Source organism: Lissotriton vulgaris, chromosome 4_1, assembly GCF_964263255.1.
Source record: "Lissotriton vulgaris chromosome 4_1, aLisVul1.2, whole genome shotgun sequence".
Taxonomy (NCBI): domain Eukaryota; kingdom Metazoa; phylum Chordata; class Amphibia; order Caudata; family Salamandridae; genus Lissotriton; species Lissotriton vulgaris.
In genome coordinates, this window is record NC_141691.1 from 28727232 (window position 1) to 28748730 (window position 21499).

General features: G+C 42.4%; 1 non-coding gene across 1 annotated transcript; it reads right to left on the minus strand.

Moving 5' to 3' along the window:
• Positions 1-19508: 19508 nt before the first annotated feature.
• On the minus strand, positions 19509-19615 carry LOC147718268 (U6 spliceosomal RNA). Its single transcript, XR_015295357.1, has one exon. It is a non-coding gene; the product is annotated as a U6 spliceosomal RNA (small nuclear RNA).
• Positions 19616-21499: the final 1884 nt, after the last annotated feature.

Consider the following 21499-nt stretch of genomic DNA (forward strand, 5'->3'; position numbering starts at 1 on the left):
TTGACAGACAGATGACAGCCAATCAGCATGAAGCTCGTGCTCTTAACCATACGTTTTACGGTATGCTTACCGTACGCGTATAGAATTTCGTCTATAGATATATCTATGATTTTACTTTTGATTTTCTCAGGAACTACTGAACGGATTTACACAATTTTACAAAAAGCTTAATCTGCGAACCGATCTCTACTTTTTTGCCAAATTCACTGTAATTCCGTTCAGCAGTTCGGGATGTAGCCTCAATTAGATGTCCTATGGAAAATTGCACGGGGAAAACATGTTTTGGGACCCAACTTTTTTCACGTCCCCCGCTTGACGAATCACCCCCAAATTTTCATGGAAGGAGCGGAGCAGAACAGGCCTTTTTCATGGAGAATTTTGTGTAATATTCGTGTACCGGCTCCAAAGTTTTTCCAAATAGAATGCTGCTGATTTCCCATGGAAACTAGGTCCTTACAATAACTACCTACTGGCGACTGCCAGTAGGTAATATATATAAATATATATATATTCACTGAAAAAACAAACCATAGGTTTCACACCAGTTATAGTTAGGAATTAGCATTTAAAAAACCTAGTAAAGTCACTGACCATGTCATGAGTGATGTAATCTGTGATGTCATCAGCAGTGCATTGCAGGCGCGCAAGTTATAGTGAGTCCAACTTACTATAACGTGGGAATTTCAATGGTTTTATGTCAGTAAAATTTCCAGCTAACTATAACTGGTGTGAAACCTATGGTTTTTTCAGTGAATTTACTAGGTTTTTTAAATGCTAATTCCTAACTATAACTGGTGTGAAACCTATGTTTTTTTCAGTGAATTTGAAAGGTTTTTTAAATGCTAATTCCTAACTATATATAGGGCCTCAAACCTATTTTTTTTCAGGGAATTTCAAATTTCAAATCTCTATAGGTATGAAATGTAATATTTTTTATAACGAATTTTATATTTTATAAATATGTAATATATATATATATATATTTTGTTATTTGTTTGCCCCGGTGCGCTCCCGAGGCGCGTACCGATGCGCTCACCAGTAAGCGCAGTGCTATGGCGCGCCCCGGGGCGCGTACCGGTGAGCGTCCCGTTAGCGCTATTGCCGCGAACGAAAACAACATTGTGACGTATCGCGTAGCCGCGTGATGCGTCATATGACACACAGCGTAAGCGCACCCGTAAGCACGCATGCGCATACGATCGCAAAACGTTCTGACGCGCTTATGCTACGCGAACCGGGGCGTGCCCCGGGTCGCGTAGCTTAAGCGCGTCTGGTCATGTGACCTGAAAATAACACTTTTCATTGGTTCACAACACTTTTGGTTTCAAAATGATGAAAGCCCTGCTCATGTGACTTGAAAATAACACTTTTCATTGGTTCACAACAGTTTTAGTTTCCAAATGACGAAAGCCCTGGTCATGTGACTTGAAAATAACACTTCTCATGGGTCCAGAACAGTTTTTTTTCCAAATGATGAAAGCCCCCTCCTTTTTTCTTTATTCTGACTTTGTCCTTTGACTGAGGAAGACCTGTTTGGAGATCTGTCTCTAATATATTCTAATTTAAAATGGCTACAGTAGCAGCAGCAGCTGGAGCATCTGCCCCACCACCACCACCACCACCATCAAAAAGACCACCAGAAGATCACATTGGTGGTCAAGAAGAAGAGGAGGAGGAGGAGGAAGAGGAGGAAGGCTCAAGGCAGTTCCTGCAAGAAGTTCATCAGCCCTACAAACCAAAAGAGCACTTTTTATGGCAGTTCTACAAAATCCCAAGGGTTTCAAAAAAGTCATCACTGCGAAGGTGACTTGTTTGATTTGTGATGCTGAGCTGTCCAGGGGGAACCCTAACAAAAAATATTCCTTCGGGAATCATACAATGATTCGGCACATGATCCATTGGCACCCAATCAACTATTCTGCTGCAGAGGTAAGGGACCTCTGCAGTAAGCTACCCCCATCATCATCTAGACCCTCAACATCAAAAGAACCAACTCCATCGGGTTCAGAGGCAACAGAGACAATGCCTATCATAGAACCCAAATTTAACGATTTTAAAATCATGTGCAAATATTGTGGTAAGTTAATTTGCTATGGTGAGCAAAGCGTTAAACTTATCATCTGTGCTGGGGATAACCATAAGTGCCCGAAAAAACCCTAATTTTTTGCAGACTTTTTTTTGCTCCAGTTGAGCCATTTACAATTCCCTGTTTTTTGTTTCTCCCCCAAGAAAATACAAAACAAATATAAAACTGTTCAGAAAAGCCATAAAAAGTAAAAAAAGTTCAAAAAAACAATAAAAAAAATATAAAACAACAAAAAGAAAAAAAAACAGTTCTTTTCAGAAGTACCTCCCATTTACATAAAATGACTTACATTTTAAAACTCTGCCATTCTCTTTTCTCCACGGTGCGCTCCCCGGTGCGCGTACTGGGTGCTCCCCCTGCGCAAATCGAAAAAAAAAATATTATTTTTTTTGCCCCGCGGGGCCCTTTTATAGCCCCCACATAAAACCTAGGGGGTCAGGGGGGTCTACTCTGCCCACTAATGGTCTTTTCCCCCTTTGTTTTGGCCACCTCTTGTGTCTCAATCCTACCGAGACACAAAATGGCGGCCGCTCCGGACCGTTTGGAATGTTTACCGTCACCCGAGAGCCAATCAGCTTTCCGTGCGCAAGTCGCATAGCACACCTGGTGCGCACCCCGGTGCGTGTACCGGGGCGCTGCCATAGATATATATATTTTTTGAACCTAAATTACTCTAAATCCACTGGAACACAGATCTTGAGACATAGCAAAGGCACATCGGGCTACCAGTCCCTACAATTTTGCCAAGTTTGGTGGAAATCCATTCAGCCGTTCGGGCTAAAAGTGAGGTCGACCGCCCTATGGAAATTAAAATGGGGAAAACGTGTTTTGGGACCCCCTTTTATCTCGGCCCCCGATTGACGCATCCCCCCCAAACTTTCAGGGAAGGACCGGAGCTCGACGAGGCCATTTTGAGGAAATTTTCAGGCAGATTCGTCAACCGGCGCCAAAGTTATTCCAAATAGAATTTTGAGATTTAACATTGAAAAAAATCCTAACTATAACTACCTACTGGCGACCACCAGTAGGTAATATATATACATGTATGAATGGACTTCGCTGTATTTGTGAAACTTTGCAACAATTTGCCTTTGCCCACTTGGGCGCAATCATAGTATTATGGATAAGGCATTGCATGTTCGACAGTATGAATGAATGAATTCAAGACTGTCACGGTGCCCACTGGGGCATAACTACTCACTAACTCAGTGACGATTACAATGCTTCCAGTACTTGTTTGCATTTAAGTTTAACTTGCAATCGGACAACCATGGCACGCATTTTTGTGCAATCACGGTGCCCACTTGGGCTTCATGAGTAATATCCAATGTGAGTTAATACAATTTATTTTTTAAGACTGCATTTCAGCAACTTTAATCTTTGTTTCATGTGTACTATAGCTTTAATGTGTCCATTCTGTTGCACAGTGAGCCTTTGTTTAAACCGGACTCAGCCCGTGAATTTACCTATAGTCTGTTTTCCATGAGTATGAATTTAATACCATGTGACTGTATTTATTCAGCACTTCCTGTTTGGTTTCTGTCTCGTGAAAAAGCAGAATTGACAGCGAAACGCGTCGAGAAAGCCATTGAATAAAATCACGCTTTGCACTTCCAAGTGGCCCGGGTTTCTTGGAGAAGGTTTTGGTTGGATACATTGGGATTCGCTATCCCATCCGAGGCCCGCCTTTGACAAGCGGCAGGGGTCTACTGCGACTTGTTTGGTTGGACATATATATATGTGTATATATATACCTTACCTACTGGCGGTCGCCAGTAGGTAGTTATAGTTAGGACTTAGTTTCCATAGGAAATCCGCAACATTCTATTGGGATGAATCTTTGTGAATTTCTCATAGAAGATGGCCCGCTCTGCTACGCTACTTCCCTGAAAGTTTTGGGGGAATTTGTCAAGTGGGGTATGAGAAAAAGGGGGTTCCAAAATGTGTTTTCCCCATGTTATTTTCCATAGGACAATTAGACACGGCTACAGTCCGAACTGCTGAACGGATTTACAAGAAATTTGGCAAAATGGTAGAGTCTGATTCGCAGATCACGCTTTTGCTTGAGTGTTGTAAATCCCTTCAGAAGTTCCTGAGAAAATCAAAAGAAAAAAATATATATATCTATAAGCACGCACCGTGCGCGCGAGCGTATCGGGTGTGCGCGAGCGAAAATTTGATTTGCTGTAATTCTAATTGGTGGAAATCAGGAAGTGTTGGCCGCAATTTTGTCATTCCAAGGCAGAAAAGAGTCAAAAACAAAAGTGGACAATGTGAAAAGGGGACAGGGTAGAGACTTCCTGATCCCCTAGGCCTTATCAGGCGGTCCCTGAAGGACCCCGAAGGCCCCCAAAAACATTTTTTTAATCACGGGGTGCGCGCACGGTGAACGCACCTATTGGCCGCCATTTTGTTACTCCAAGGCAGAAGAGAGCAAAAAACAAAAGTGGAGAACATGAAAAGGGGGCAGGGTAGAGACTCCCTGACCCCGTCATTCTCAGGGGGTCCCTGAAGGACCCCGAAGGCCAAAAATATATATATATTTTTTTTAAATTGCGGGGTGCAGGCACGGTGCACGCACCCATTGGCTGCCATTTTGTCACTTAGAGGTAGAAGAGAGCCAAAAACTGAAGTGGAGAACATGAAAAAGGGGCAGGGTAGAGACTCCCTGACCCCCTAGGCCTTCTCAGGGGGTCCCTGAAGGACCCCGAAGGGCAAAACATTGTTTTTATTTTTTTGAACAAATCACGATGTGCGCGCACGATGCACACACCCGTACGCGCACGGTGAGCGAACGTCGGCGAAAAAAATACAGTTAAATCACAAGTTTGAGTGTTTAGATATTGGTTGTCTCTTAAAAGAGCCGTTGTGTTCATTGAGTGTTTTTTGTACCTACAAGTAAGTACCGATGCAAAGTCTAAAGTTCAAGAGGAAGGCTCTGTTCCCCTCATCTGTGATATGTACACAGTCTCCTCCATAAATGCCTTGCATGTTGTAACGCAAGTTGTTGTGGTATATAGAACCCATACCATAGTCTCTGAGGAAAGCAGAAACAGACTTATTCACATGTTTCCTTGCTTTCTCAATCTGTGGACAATATTGTTTGGACCAGTTACATTTTTGCCTTTGGCATATATTAGAATATACAAAGGCAGTTTGTGGAAAAAGTGACATTGATTGCCCAAAGGTGTCCTTTAAAAGCATTTCCAGACTTACCCCAGTCAAAGTGCCTAAGTCATTGCCACCACAGTGCACAATTATGAGGTCAGGGTGTGGGAGATGCAAAAAGGATTTTACCAATGGCATAAATTCGTGACATCTCAATCCTCTCTGGTCAATCTACATAATATCCACATTTGGTAAATCAAGGTTTAGAAAGCATCTATTAGCTGTGTATCTTTCACTCCAGAAAATATAGCTGTCCTACAATCCACACTCTGAGCATTTTGAAGGGAGATCTGGTTGTATTCAGATGGGCTCTGGAAATGAATTGGCAGTTTGAAAAGTAGGAGTTTAGAAAAAAACGTAGATGAGATTAAGTGCACTTGAAAAAAAAGAAATGATTGGTGGTTTCTGAAAATTCTACATTGAAAACTAGGATGCATGGTACTGTTTTTTAAAAGGAGAAATGCTAAGGGTTGAGAAAAAGTAATTGAAAAGAACATTGCACAGGATAAGCTGGTATATTGAGAAGTCAAACACCCTTGCTGCTTTGGTATGCAACATTTTGTGTTGAACATTTCACCTGTGTGTTCAGAAGGTTGAACATTATGTGATTTTCAAAGTGTAGAAATGTACAACCAATTAAAATGTTAGTTTGGTTTTGAATGCATGTGGGAAGAAATTTCATTGGTTATCTACATGAATATGTGTGGAAAATGAGAGGGAAGCAATGCCATTCTATGGTTGCAGTGACTGGTGCACAATTCAGGGATTCTGCTTAAGAAAAGCTGGTGTGTGATTGACACTGTCCTAACTCTACAAAAGCATTTTTATAGGTGAGTTGTAAATTTGTAAGGGGATCTAAGTTGTGCACTTTAAGTTAATATGAAAATGTGTTATAATGTAGAAGCAGGAGTTTATTTGAATAGAGTCCGATTCTGAATGTGTCTGCTTTGGGAAAAAACATTGTGATAGGATCATTTGGTATGTTAATGTGTTTGAGGATATATTTTTTGCAGTACAGTGCGGTTGTTACAAATGTAGAGTGTTTACATGAAATGGTCTAACCACTTACACACTTGTATATCAAGGTTATAATTCTCAGATAGTCTCCTTGCAGTCTAGTAAACATTTTGGGTGTGCTGCACAAATGCCATAGAAAATCTTTCAGTAGCATGTGCCAGAATATTTTGCTTAGTTGATGTGTTTGCAGACATGGGAATACATGTGTTCATGGAGTGAGTTAGGCTTTAGGACGTGCAGTGCTTTCGAGTCCTACCACTTGCATGATACAATACACTGCCCAAACACAACTGCATTGATCTAAACTCAGAAATATCAGTCCCACATTGATCTCCTACACTGCCTGAACACCACTGCACTGACATAAACCCTGAAACACAATCCCTAGCAAAACCTGCTAAACTCTTTCAACACTACTGCACTGCTCTAAACTCTGAAACAACCATCCCAGCAAGACCCCCTTTCACTGCAGTAATCATGTGACTGAATTGCAAGGGATACTGTCATGTGTCTAAGATCACAGTGTGAGTCAGTATTCATTTCTGAAAAAAATGTGGCAGAATAATTAGCTTAGTTGATGTGTTTAAAAATATGGGAATACATGTACTCATGAAGTAAGTCAGGCTTTAGGACATGTAGTGCTAGAAAGTCCTATGAAGTATGTGTGTCAGGCCTCTTAATTCCCAAATAGTCTCCATGCTGTGTAATAGAGATCCTGGGTGAGCTTTAGAAATGCCATAGCAACTCACTCTGTAGCATGTAGTAATCATTTGAGTGAATTGCAAGGGATATTTTTATTTGTAACGAATCACAATGTGAGTCAGTGCGTTTTTTAGAATATTGTGACAGAATCCCATGCATGGTGCATGTGTTTGCAGACATGGGAATACATGTGTTCATGGAGTGAGTTAGGCTTTAGGATATGCAGTGTGTTATGTTCTTAGCCCTTGCATGATACCATACACTGCCCAAACACAACTGCATTGCTCTAAACTCAGAAATATCAGTCCCAACTTCATCTCCTACACTGCCTGAACACCACTGCACTGACCTAAACCCTGAAACACCATGCCTAGAACAACCTGCTAAACTCTTTCAACACTACTGCACTGCTCTAAACCCTGAAACAGAACTACCAGAAAGACCCCCATTCACTGTAGTAATCATTTTACTGAATTGCAAGGGATACTGTCATGTGTCTAAGATCATAGTGTGAGTCAGTATTCCTTTCTGAAAAATGTGGCAGAATAATTTGCTTAGTTGATGTGTTTAAAAATATGGGAATACATGTACTCATGAAGTAAGTCAGGATTTAGGACATGTAGAGCTAGAAAGTCATATGCAGTATGTGTGTCAGGCCTCTTAATTCTCAAATAGTCTCCGTGCATTGTAATAGAGATCCTGGGTGTGCTGTAGAAATGCCATAGAATCTCACTCTGTAGCATGTAGTAATCATTTGAGTGAATTGCAAGGGATATATTTGTTTGTAGAGAATCACAATGTGAGACAGTGTATTTTGGTATAGTGTGAAAGAATTCCATGCACGGTGCATGTGTTTGCGGACATGGGAATACATGTACTCATGGAGTGAGTTAGGCGTTAGGACATGCTGTGCTTTATGTTCCTAGCTCCTGCATGGTACCATATAATGCCCATATATAACTACAGTGCTCTAAACTCAGAAATACCAGTCCCACCATGACCCCCTACACTGCCCTAACACCACTACACTGACCTAATGCCCTGATATACCGTCTCTAGCTAAACCTACTAAGCTCTTTCAACACTGCTGCACAGCTCTAAACCCTGAAACAGCACTCCCAGCAAGATACTCTTTCGCTGTAGTAATCATTTTAGTAAATTGCAAGGGATACTGTCCTTTGTCTAAAATCACAGTGTGAGTCAGTAGTTGATGTGTTTAAAAATATGGGAATACACTTTTTTTAGTACTACATTTTATTATAATAGCCTTAGTTTATTTCTAAAATGATAAACAATGACAGGTTTGAAAATGTAAGGACATTTTATAAGTACAAATTCTTATAAACAAATGTAATTGATATAATCATATAAAGTACTTGAGAAATGTTTCTGCGTAATAGTTTTTAAGGAACAAAATAGTTGAGAAAGCTAGTTTTGTATTATCTATTAGGGAACATGATAAAATGAAGTGTTTATATTTTTCTGCAAGGTACAGCAACATAATACATTAATTATGGATCAAAATCAGAAGAACATTGAAGTCACTTTTGAAATTTCTAACACTCTGATAGGGGACTTAAATGTACCTTTTGTGGACAGCAGCAATGAAGAACAACCTATTGATGCAGGAAATATAACCTGTGATTTTTTGGATGAAGGTTTGGACAATGACTTCATTGAATCATTAGATGATATTGATTTTAATGTCACAAGTGTTGAAGTTGATGAAGAAGGTAATGAAATTCCTGATGAAATCATGTTAGATGTTCTATTACATTATGACATGTTACAAGAATAATTGTATGATTAAAAAATAAAAATTATTTGAGAGAGTCTTCTTGTACAATTGTAATCTTTGAACTAGTAGACAAGTTTTGGTGGTATAAACTGAGTCTTACAGCATAGAGTATAACATATTAGTGTTTTATAGTTTTTATTTCCAGGTGTATATCCTTTGACTTTTAGCAAAGTCTCTGTGATTGTTGATTTTGTATTGTACAGAGCTATTCAACAGAATGTCTTTTTGTATGCACTGTGGTAAACAATGAAGCTATTTAAAATTCAGTAGGTACTCTCCTTGCAGTACTTTAATCAATCAGTTAGTACCCAAGAACTCATGCATTGACCCAGGCCTTAACACATAGACTGCTACAAACCCCTCTCCAATTCACATGCAGTTCTTTAACCACCTACACACTTGTGTTTCACACTTTTAATTCCCCAGTCAGTATCTAAATATTACATCAAACATCCTGTCACTCCTCTTGCACCCCTTCAGTTCATTTTACTGAATTGCAAGGGATACTGTCATTTGTCTAAAATCACTGTGTGAGTCAGTATAGATTTCAGAAAATTGTGGCAGAATAATTTGCTTAGTTGATGTGTTTAAAAATATGGAAATACATGTACTCATGAAGGACGTCAGGCTTTAGGACATGTAGTGCTAGAAAGTCCTATGCAGTATGTGTGTCAGACCTCTTAATTCCCAAATAGTCTCCATGCTGTATAATGAAGATCCTGGGTGTGCTGTAGAAATGCCATAGCAATTCATTTTTTAGCATGTAGTAATCATTTCAGTGAATTGCAAGGGATATTTTTATTTGTGATGAATCAGAATGTGAGTCATTGTGTTTTTGGGAATATTGTGAGAGAATCAGTTGCTCGTTGCATGTGTTTGCAGACATGGGAATACATGTACTCCTGGAGTGAGTTAGGCTTTAGGAAATGCTGTGTTTTATATTCCTAGCTCATGCAAGATACCGTACACTGCCCAAACATAACTGCAGTGCTCTAAACTCATAAATACACGCATTTTTTACAACGCAATAATTTCTAATTTAAAACACTTGTAAAGCGCGGCGTACACCTTGCGGTTTCTTGGCGCTGGGGGTTCATCAACTGAGGGAGAAAGACCAGGGAAAGGGTGAGGTAAGTTTAGACGGGGAAAGCCTGGCAGAAAAGGAAAGTTTTCAGGTCTCTACGGAAGGAGAGGTACTGAGTTGCAGAACGAAGATTGTCTGGAAGTGAGTTCCAGAAAGTAGGGGCCAGAGTTGAGAAGTTGGACCCGCCCCACTTTTTGCGTGAAAAGCGGGGGATCTGGAGAAGGGACTTGGAGGAAGACCGGAGATCTCTTACAGGGACATAGGGTTTAATAAGTGAAGTGATGAAAGCAGGGGCAGTGCCCTGACGGGCCTGAAAAACCATGCATCCGATCTTGAAAAGGGAGCGTTGTTTCACGGGGAGCCAGTGGAGCTCTTTTAGTAGGGGGGTGGAGTGGTGATAGCGTGGAAGGCCGTATACCAGCCGGGCCGCCTGGTTCTGGATAGTTTGGAGTCTACGCAGGCTGTACGCTGGAATACCATGATAGAGGGCGTTGGCGTAGTCCAAACGCGAAATTACCAGGCGGCTATGATCACCTTTAGTGCCTGGGGGGAGAAGAAGCAGGAGACAGAGCGGATAGTACGGAGAGTGAGGAAACAGGAAGAGACCACGGAGCTGATTTGTGAGTGAAGAGTGAGCTGATTATTTATTTTAACACCCAGTGTTTTGACCGAGGTGGAGGGGGATGGTGCTGGGCCGAGAGAGGGGGGCCAGAAGAGAGAGTTCCAGGGGCTGGATTGAACCACCAGTGAGAACCAGCTCGGTTTTATCCGGGTTCAGTTTAAGATGGTTGTGGTTCATCCAGTCCCTGATGAATGTCATGGTTGACTGGAAATTAGAAACCGAGAGAGAAGAGGGAGACAGATCAAAGATGAGCTGGAGGTCATCCGCATAGTTGTAGACGGTGACCTCCAGCTGCTGGAGTGCATAGATAAGAGGAAAGATGTAGAGATTAAAGAGTAAGGGAGAAAGAGAAGAGCCCTGGGGAACACCGCAGGTGGCAGGAAGAGGGGTGGAGGTGAAATCGCCTAGTCGGACCGCCTGGGTGCGGTCCCTCAGAAAGGAGGAGAGCCAGACCAGAGCTGATCCCCCGATGCCAGCCGCCTTGACACGGGCAAGTAGGATAGTATGGTCCACCGTGTCAAAGGCGGTGGAAAGATCAAGGAGGACCAGTGCCTGGTGGTTGTTGTCATCCATACCCTTTCTGAGGTTGTCTAAGACTGAGACTATGACCGATTCGGTCGAATGCCTAGGGCGAAATCCTGCCTGGCGGGAAGCCAGCCCCCCATTCGCCTCGATGTGAGCGCTCAGTACCGCGGTGACATGGCGTTCCATCACCTTGCCCAAGAAGGGCAGCAGGGAGATGGGGCGAAAGTTGGCCGAGATGGAAGGGTCCGCGCCGGGTTTCTTCAGCAGGGGCACTATAGTGGCTGCCTTTAGTGCAGGGGTCACAACACCCTGTGCCAAGGAGCTGTTAAGGAAGGCAATAGGGGGATCGGGGCAGCTAGAGTAGATTTGCTGTAAGATGCGTGCGGGGCAGACGTCTGCCGGAGACCCCGACTTCACTCTGGGAAGAATCGCCAGAAAGGATTCCTGAGTGAGGGGAGGGATAAGGGTGAGAGGATTTTGGACGATGGGGGGGGAGGGATCGACAAAAGCAGACGAGGGTAATGGGATGTTACTCTTAATAGTTGTGATTTTGTCCAGGAAATAGTTATTGAGTTGGTCGCAGAGAAGCTGAGAGGGAGGGATTTGGGGCGAGGTTCGGTCCGAAAATGCCAGGTCATTTACAATGCCAAAGATTACCCTGGGTTTGTTGTCGGCAGATGTTATCTTAGTGGAAAAGTAGTCGGTTTTTGCAGCCAAGATTGCTGATTTATATTTAGCCAGTGATGCAAGGAAGTGGGTTTTTGACAAGGGGCTGTAATCTTTCCTCCACTGCCTCTCCGCCCTTCGGGCGCTCAGTTTAAGTTCTTTTAGGTGGTCGTTAAACCATCTATTGGAGTCCTTGAGTCGGCGGATGGAAATGCGACGTAGGGGAGCCACTGAGTCGCAACCTCCAGCCAGCCAGGTGTTAATGGCCTTGGCTTGAGAGGCAGATGATAGGCCAGCAAAGGTGGGGGTGGAGTTGCGGAGCAGGGAGGTCAAGGAGGGGAGATCCAGCCTGTTCCAGTTCCGCGCCCAGGTATTTTTGGCATGCGAGGTTTTGGATAATGGATTGTGGAGAATGGAGAAGGAGATGAGGGCATGATCGGACCAAGGGCATGGAGAGACAGCCACCGAGGCCAATGGGAGGTTGAGAGACCAGACCTGGTCGAGTGTGTGTCCATGAGAGTGAGTGGGGACAGTAATATGTGACACGAAGTTGAAGGATAATAAGGATTCTGTGAATTCTTTTGACGCGGGGCACTCGTGTGGGTCTGAGGGCCAGTAATTGAAATCCCCCAGCACCAGAACCGAGGCATAATTGACCACTAGATTGGCCAGTAGGTCTTGAAAAGCAGATAAAAAAGAGGGTGAGGGCTGGGGAGGGCGGTACATGAGAAGGCAAGTGATGGGAGGAGAGGATAGGAGGGAGCGGACTACCAGAAAGTCAACAGGGAGCATAGAGGGAAAGGGAAGTGATTGAAAATGTAAATCTGACCTGGCGATTAAGGCAACCCCACCACCAGCCCTGCCCGCCGGACGGTCGGCGCGCAGGGCCACGTAAGAAGGGGCAATACCATTACAACGGATCTTTTACAACGCAAATACTGTTACAACGCATACTTTTATAACTCATACTGTTACAACGCAAGTACTTTTACAACGCAGGTACTTTTACAACGCATTTTTGATATATTTTTAGATATAATTTTTATGTTTAAAAAAGGGTATTATAGTTATACTTTAATTTATAGTAATGTATATTTTTTTAATTAACAATCTCAACATTTAATTTTGTAGTATTATTTTTTTATTTAATAGAGTATTCATTTGGGTATTATTGATTTAATTATTAAAATAAAATTATGAAAAACTGTATAATTAGTAATAATTGTTAGTACTAAATATGATTATAAAAATTTATTTATTTTTTAATAAGAGTATTAATTTGGGTATTATTGATTTAATTATTAAAATAAAATTATGAAAAACTGTATATTAGTCATAGTATTATTTTTTTTTGTACTAAATATGATTATATTAATTTATGTATTTATTAATTAGAGTATTAATTTGGGTATTATTGATTTAATTACTAAAATAAAATTATGAAAAACTGAATAAATGCATAGTATTATTTTTTTAATTATGTAAAACTGAATAAAAGGCATTGTATTATTTTTTTAGTACTAAATATGACTATATAAATTAATGTATTTATTAATTAAAGTATTATTTAAAAAAAATTTTTTAATGCATTTAACAAGATTATTATTATTTTATTTTTTAAAGGGTCTTTAATATTTAAATAATTTTAAAATAAAATATCATTTGGTAAATATTATTTTTAAAAAAATGTATTAAAGTAAATAAACATAGGCTACTATAGTAGTTATATTGAATTAATTAAATTTCAGATTTTATATCTGTTTAAAAAATATATAAAATTATTTTTATTAGTATTTTTGGGTATTAATAAATTCTAGTCTATATATTTTTTTAAAGTAAATACAAATTTAAATATATATTTGTAAAAATAAAAATAAATGGATATTTTGATATAAATTTGATGTAATATATTGATTTGTTTTGATTACATTGTTTTTTTTTAAAAAAAATGATATTTAACAACTATTTCTTTTTTAAAAACATTAAGTTTATATTTCTTGAACTTTTAGAAAATATTTCATTTAGAGTATATTGGTTTTACATTTGTAAAAATTATGGTTCCCATGGTTTCACATTGTTTTCAATGGATACATTTGTCCTTCATTTATGTTCATGATTTCAGGATATGTGTACAGCGGTCCGGAATAATAGAAAAGGAAAGCACAGGAAAGAGTCGGCAAAAAAAAGAAAATAAAGAAGACAACAGGTAAGCAATGTAAGAAGTTAATTTTAATTAAAATAGTTTTAAAATTAAGCAAAGTAATAAGAACAAAAAACTATAAATCAGTTTGAAAATCAAATTAATTTTTATTTCTGCATTGAAAAATAATTGTGCAAAAAAACATCCAAATTTTATTGATTTTAGGCAATTTGTTGTATATTTATATACATAATAGATAAATTAATATAAAAAATAACTTTATTAATAAATATGTATTGTATTTCAATGTACATTAGTCCTTTCTTTATCGTTGCTGCTCTTTTTGACGTCATGACGTTTACGTGAGCGTCATCTGCCATTTTGGGGAGTATCGGAACAGGAAGCAGCTGGAAGCTGATCTACGTCCAGGTAGGAAACAAATTAAACCTTAAATAATAATTATATAGATTAAAAGATTGACATTTATTGTAAGGAAAGGGTAAGTTGAGGTTGCTCGAATTGTAAAATAATAAATAATAATACATGTCGATACCCGTATTTCTAAAATATGCCTATGTTGGGTCGAAGGGTGGGGGAAGATCGGAAAATGTTATTTAACAATATTTAGTTGTATTTAATGCAGACTAAGTGATTTACACTGTATGTTTAACCGAAATGTTAATTTATTGATATGCAATGTATTTAAATGCATTTTCGTTCATCGAAAAGGTTTTGTTAAACGATGTTTGAGTAAGTTAGTTTCACGTAATTGTTGATAAAACTTTATTCATTAGTAAACAGTGATATATCCCATGGTGTTTTCGTGATTTATGAAAATGGATAATTTAGGTATGTTTGATAAGGTTGTATAATTTGGAAAAAAATTTATGATGAAAGGTCGAATTGTATAACAATTTTATTAGCACAAAAAACGGAAGGATAACTTTTGTAAATAGATTTGTGTTACTATTTCTGGGGGAAAAAAACACATTCCATTGATTTTTTTGCTCTGTTGATTTTTATGCATTGATAAATTAAAAAATTAAAAAAATTGTAAATATGAATGGTTGAATTGTTTTTCATTCAATTCACCAAAATTAGGTGGAGTATAAATTTTATTTGGATATGTAAGAAAAAAAATGATGTGTTGGTTACAAAAATTGAAGTTTGTTGTAAAATAATTTTAGGGTGAAATGGTTCAATATTTTGTCTACATCGGTATTACCATAGGAATATCACGTTACTGCTTTAAAAAATTGTTTTATTAACATTTGTACGTTGTAGATTGGAAAGATGAAGAGTATAAGCTTTGTAAAAAATGCATTTACAATATTTGCAAAGTAATGTGGAAAAGAGGAGCTATAATGTAAAACATTTTGTTTGTTATTTTTGGTTTTATAAAAACTCACAAATTTTTATTTTTAATAGGAAAAAAAATATTATTGGTTATAAGGGGATGATTTTGAAAATTGTTTAAATAAAATATTACGTTTTCAAAAAGTAAAATTAATAAAAAGGATGGGGACCCAACATTTAGTTTAGCAAAAAAAAATTTAGAAAAAATATTTATAGCCAATTAAAATTAGATAGGGAGTAAATTTAGAGCAAAGCAGGAAAGTAATGTCTTATTACTTACTGGTAATCTTCATTACCCCAATTAGGGTCCTCCCCGTCCCAGTCCTTACCACGTGAGACAGTCCTGCCTCCACCCAGCCAATCAAAACGCCAGAAATCCAAAGGTCGAAGGTGACATAAGCCCCCCCACCCACCGCCATGCCTGTTATCAACAAGACTCAGACACAAACACAGCGGGAGGGAGGGAGGGAAGAGGACTGGGCTGGGGAGGACCCTAATCGGGGTAATGAAGATTACCAGTAAGTAATAAGACATTACACCCTCATGGGTCCTCCCCGTCCCAGTCCTTACCACGTGAGGAACTCACAAGCAGAAAACCAAGAAGAAAAAATGCAGGACACCAGGGATCCATGCAAAAGTACAAAACTTCAAACAATAAAGCATCGACGAACAGCAGCGTACAAGACGCCAACAGAAATCGTCAGAAGAGGCAAGAAAAACATCAAGCCGAGAAAGTCGCACAAAAGTGTGACGGGACCACCAAAAGCCCGCCCCACAAAGCACCAGGATAGAGACCCCGCCCCATCAGCACAGGAAGCAGACACAGAACCCACAGGAGACAAACAGGTTAGGAGAAACCCGAGACTGCAGTGATCATCGGAGGCAAAACAGAAGAGCCCCGCGAACACCCAAAGAAGGGGAACAGGAGAAACCCCCACAGCAGGCAAAACAGGAAGCAACACCTCCGGCCGCAAAAGGAAACAAGAAGAAACAGGCAGAAAAGCCCGATCTAAGCCGCAAAACAACTCAAACCCGCAGAAAATGCAAAGAAGGAAACAAAACGAGCAAGGCACGCAACCCACCCAACCGACAAGCGGAAGAGAAGGCCAGCAAAAAAAAACACTGCAGAGGACAACCACAACACGTCCACCACTAACAAGGACATGAAAGGGGCAACCGCAGACCATGCAAAACAGCAGGCAAGGCCCAAAGAAGAAATGAGAACAGGAGAGCCCGGACAACGAAGCAAAAGCACCGAAGAAGCCGACCCACCAAAGGGCAACAACCACCGAGGAAGCCCCAAGGCCCCAACAAGCACAAACCGCCGTCAACGAGCAGACAAAGCGGAAGGGGAAAAATCCCAACAACAAACCCAAGCTGGAGAAACCAGCACAGAAACAGGAACCCCACCATGGATTCCGACCAAGAGAAGAGCACCAGGAAACAAAAGAGCCCCAAAGTGCATCACAGCTCCAAAGAGCGGAAGGCCAACGCGACCAACACATGCCACAGGCCACCACAGAAGAACAGCCCAAAGACGCCAAAGACAGCCGCTCAAGAGACAGGCAGTCAGAAGCAAGCGCCAAAGACAGGGCAAAGACAGCTGCGGACCCAGAAGCAGAGCCGGAGGCAAGGGAGGCTGGCCAAATCCGACCCCCAACAGCAGGAGTGGAAACCAAAAACAGCAAGGCCAACCCAACAACACCGACACCCCCAAACCTCCACAGAGCGCCCGGGAGGAGAAAAACGGGAGGGAAGGTATACAGAAAACCCGAAGGCCAAGGAAACGGGAGAGCAACCCCCGAGGACAGACCACCCCGGAACAAAAACCGGGGGAGAAGAGCAACAGGAGGGGAAGCAAAAATGACCAAACCAAGAGACCCAAACCAAAGACAAAAGGACCTGGAACAGAGGAACAGAGAGAGGGAATGCTACATGAAGCAGCAAGACAACCCAGCGCAGGGCCATTTCAAGCGCCAGCGCACAGTCCCAAGCACCCACGCAATGTCCCAACAAAAGGACATGTCCCGTCGAAACAAGCACCAGACAGCACCAAACAGAGGACGGCAGGAAGCGGCCTAAGCCACCAAAAGAAGGCACAACCAGAGTACCATTCCAGTAAAGAAACCAACCGCCGTAACAGGGATGCCTCTCAAGACCCTCTGAAAGACAACAGAGAAGTCGCCGCCCAGACACTAGACAGGGAAGCCCGCAGGAACAGAGAAACGTACTGGGACCCCCCAAGAAGGCCCAAACAACAACGAGCCCCCAGAGCGCCAGCCCGAACAACAGACAAGCCGGCTACCAAGGACCCCAACGGGGCCCCCAACCCAAGGACAGGCATCCAAGGACAACAAGAGGAGAGAGGAAAGCAGAAATGCACCCCCCACACCAGGTCAGGAGAGCAAAGCCACCAGACCAGGGGAGAGAGGAACCAGAGCCTCGTAATCAGCAAGACAAAGGACCCAACAAGTCATCAGAAGAAACACCAAGGACACGAGGTGCACAAGAGCCCAAGGAACCACAGCCGAGGAGGCAACCACCAACTGCCGGACACAAAACCAACCCCGAGCCGGGGCAGGAGGGAGACCCAGTAGGACCCGCAGAAGATCCAACAGGACAGAGAACAGATCCAGATATATGGAACGCCTCACGAAATGCGTGTCATCCTAGCGCAGGGGCCATGTCAACCCCCTCCATCAACGCTCAATAGAAAGCATACGAGCCGCTGAAGCGAGCACTGAGAAACAGCCCCCAGCAAAGCGTCAAACCGGTCCCGAGGAACTGAAGCCCCCGAACAGGAACCAGACGAGGAACGGCCAGACTCAAAACGACCCCAGAAACTGGAACCAGGCCAGCAAACCCCCACAGCAGGAGCCAGCACCGCAGAAAAAACCAGAGGAGCATGAGAGAGACCGAAAGGAAACACCTGAAAACAGGAAACGGAACTCAACCACCGCAAACCTCTGAGCAGCCGGATGGAGGGGAACGAGAAAAACAGGCGACTCCCACACCTAGGGAAGCCAAAATTACCCACCAAGAAGAGGGGAAAACCGGGCTGCAAGGGGCACAACCAAAAGGGACACAGCCGCACCAACCCGACCAAAGCCCCGGGAGGCAGAACCGAACAGAAAGACCAACGGGAGCCAGGACCTGGAACAGAGAGAAAGAGGACCCCCGGCCCCACTCCATCACCGAAACCAGCACCACAGAGCGTAGCGACAAAAAATTGGCCAACGCCAAAGAAGAATGGCCAAAAAGGGGGGCAGCCCGGAATGGAAACCGGCAACCAAGAATGACGACCAACAGGAATCACCATTCTCAAAGCAGACTGGACCAATGACACCAAAGGAGATAGGCGACCCACAAGCAGGTCAACACCAGGAGTGGAACACATAACCTGAAGAGGAAGAGATGCAACCACCAGGCCCCCGAGACTCCACCCGGGCACATCCGACTGACATTCAGGGGCAGCAGCACCCGCCGCAGAGGCAGGGAACCAAACGTAGTGCAAAAAATGCAGGCATAGGACCAAGGCACTAGGGGAATGGCAAAGCACCAAAACGCAGGCCAGAGAGAAACCTCACAAGCCCCCGCCGCCCCGGTAGCCGAGGACAAGGCCCAACCATCCGGGACCGGAAGGAGGGACCCCTAAGAAAGCACAGACCGAAAAAGAGCAAGGACACACCCCAAAAAGGAGAAGCAGCATACAAACTCTTGAGAGCGGAATCCACCAACCGCCCAACCCGGACCTCCAGGGAAGAAGCCTCCGAAGACCAAGGGAGAAGGTGCAAAAAAGAAGAAAAATGGAGGATACCAGGTGACAAAGACCACCAGGCGAAATCGTGTCCCCAGAAAGAGAGGAACACCCCGCATGGCAATGCCAAGCCACACCGCAGCCAGTACAGCCAACAGGACAGCACGAAATGGCCGGTAAAAAATGGGAATAAACCCCGCCGGAGCAAATGAATCAGGGAGAAAGACCCAGCAACAAAACGCCAGAAATCTCATGGACCATCCCCGAACGTATACCCCAACAGGGAAAAAACGTCCACGATCCCACCAACAAGAGATGATGGCATAGCCGCATGCACCAGCAGCGCAGACGGCGCAAAACAGTCCAAGAAAAACTGCAAAAGATGCTACGTGGACAAAGAGAATGCAAATTTCCAAAGCACAGCATGAAAATGAGCATCCCAAGTCACATTGACAGCATAGGCAGGACTTGAACCCTCAGCACATGATAGCCTGTGACACCAGAGGCATATGACATACCAATGAGCAACAGCTCCGTGGATGCACCGGAGAGGAAGTCCCCTCAAACATGGCGAGTAAAGGAGTAAACCCTATATGGAACGCTTTACGAATATGCATGTCATCCTTGTGCAGGGACCATGCTAATCTACTCTGTAACGTTCCAAGCTTAGTATATGTGCTGCCGAAGCGAGCACCAGGAAAACACCCAACACACAATGGTGGTGGTATTGAAAGGAAGTGCCCAGCAACCTCCAGGAAACACTGCCCCAAACAGTAATCTCATATGTGAGAACAGAAAATAAACAAAAAAGGGCAGCCCTGCAGTCTCCACCCACAGCCACATATGAAGAACATGGCCGCAGGGGCCGGCCACTGCACTAAAGCACCAGCGCCGGAATGACCTGGGGCCAGAACACCAGGAGGGCTCCCCGCCCCGCCCCAGCCCAGCACATGAACGGGGAGCATCCTGACCCCAGAACAGGAGCATGGCCGGCCGGAGGACCGGAGCGGCCGCGCCGGTAAAAACATGAAAAGACCATAAACAGAAGCATTTAAAAATGCAAAAGAAACACTCACGGCACCGCCAAAACACCCAGAAGCAAACAGGAACGGAGGCAGGAACCGGGAGCACCAGCGTTCCGACAGCCGTCGGAGCAGAAAAAAAACAGGCATGGCGGTGGGTGGGAGGGGCTTATGTCACCTTCGACCTTTGGATTTCTGGCGTTTTGATTGGCTGGGTGGAGGCAGGACTGCCTCACGTGGTAAGGACTGGGACGGGGAGGACCCATGAGGGGGTAATGTCAATATGTGTTTTAAAAGAAAGGATGTTAGCAAGATTCTCAAGGTAATCTAGAGCCACACACAACGAAAACTGTTGTATAAGTCCCAATAGTCGTTCAGACATTTCCTTTGTTCTTTGAGTAATCCGTGAGTTTAGACTACCTGTGAGAGTTTGTGATAATCTCATTTCTTGAAAACTTTGCTCCTTCTTCATAGTTTCAAGAAATGAATAGAAATTCGGGTGGGGTCTTCCAATTATATGATTGAAGGAGTTATGCCATCCCTCAATGGCATTATTTGTTTTAGCCTCTCCCTGTAGGCAACTCGAATAACAGTTCCACCACTCCACATGGAAACGTGGCTTCCTCCTGCGACCCGATCTGCCTAGGTGTCCAATCCATGTGTCTTCCATATAATTTAGAATTGGTGCCAATTTATCTTCGTTAGTTAAATAATACTCAGATTCTGTAAAGGCAGTGTAGTACTCATCTACACTTTCGGGAGGGACAAAACAAAGAGCTGTTAGTTTTTTTAATTTGACTTGAAGTTTGCTGTCTGTTGAGTATTCTGTAACTAAGGGTGTTTTCTGTAATTTACGCCAGAATGCCTGGGAAAAATGGAAAAAAACGCCCCTGAATTTGGGTATCCGTGTACATTTTGGTGATCACATTGATCATACTCAATTCAAAATCTATTATTATTTTCCTAGGGCTTTGGGAAGTTTTAGATTTAATCACAGTTAAAAATTCTGTGTAAGTTGCAGAAGTCTTATCAGGCAGCAAACTATACACTAGGGGTATTACACTATTGTTAATTTTAGCGTGTATAGTATAAATTTGGGTGAATGGATGGGGCGTGCTTTTAAACGTTCCATCCATCATCCAAATTTCACTACTTTCAAGCTTTAAAAGGTTGCGGGAGTACTAAAAATTAGGATACGCTTCTGAGGGTTTTCATTGTCATGCAGGAGGAAAGGTTCATTAGCAAAAGAAATAGTAAGTTCGTGTGGAATATTGATATCAGAAAAGGTATGTGGAGTACTAGTTTGAGTATTACTTGCCTGCTTTTGACGTTGTATAATTCTTCGCAAATTATGAATGGTAGGCATATTACTAGCAACATGGGTAGGGACATGCTGAGCAACCTCTCTCAAAATGGATCCTGTGGAATCATTGGAGGTGCTTGCAATAACTTTCATCTCATTTACAGTTTGTCTTACATCAACTTCCATTGCAGAGGCAGAGTGGTTATGGTTGGTTGTTCTTACAATAATATCATCGACCGTAACCGCTCTGCTG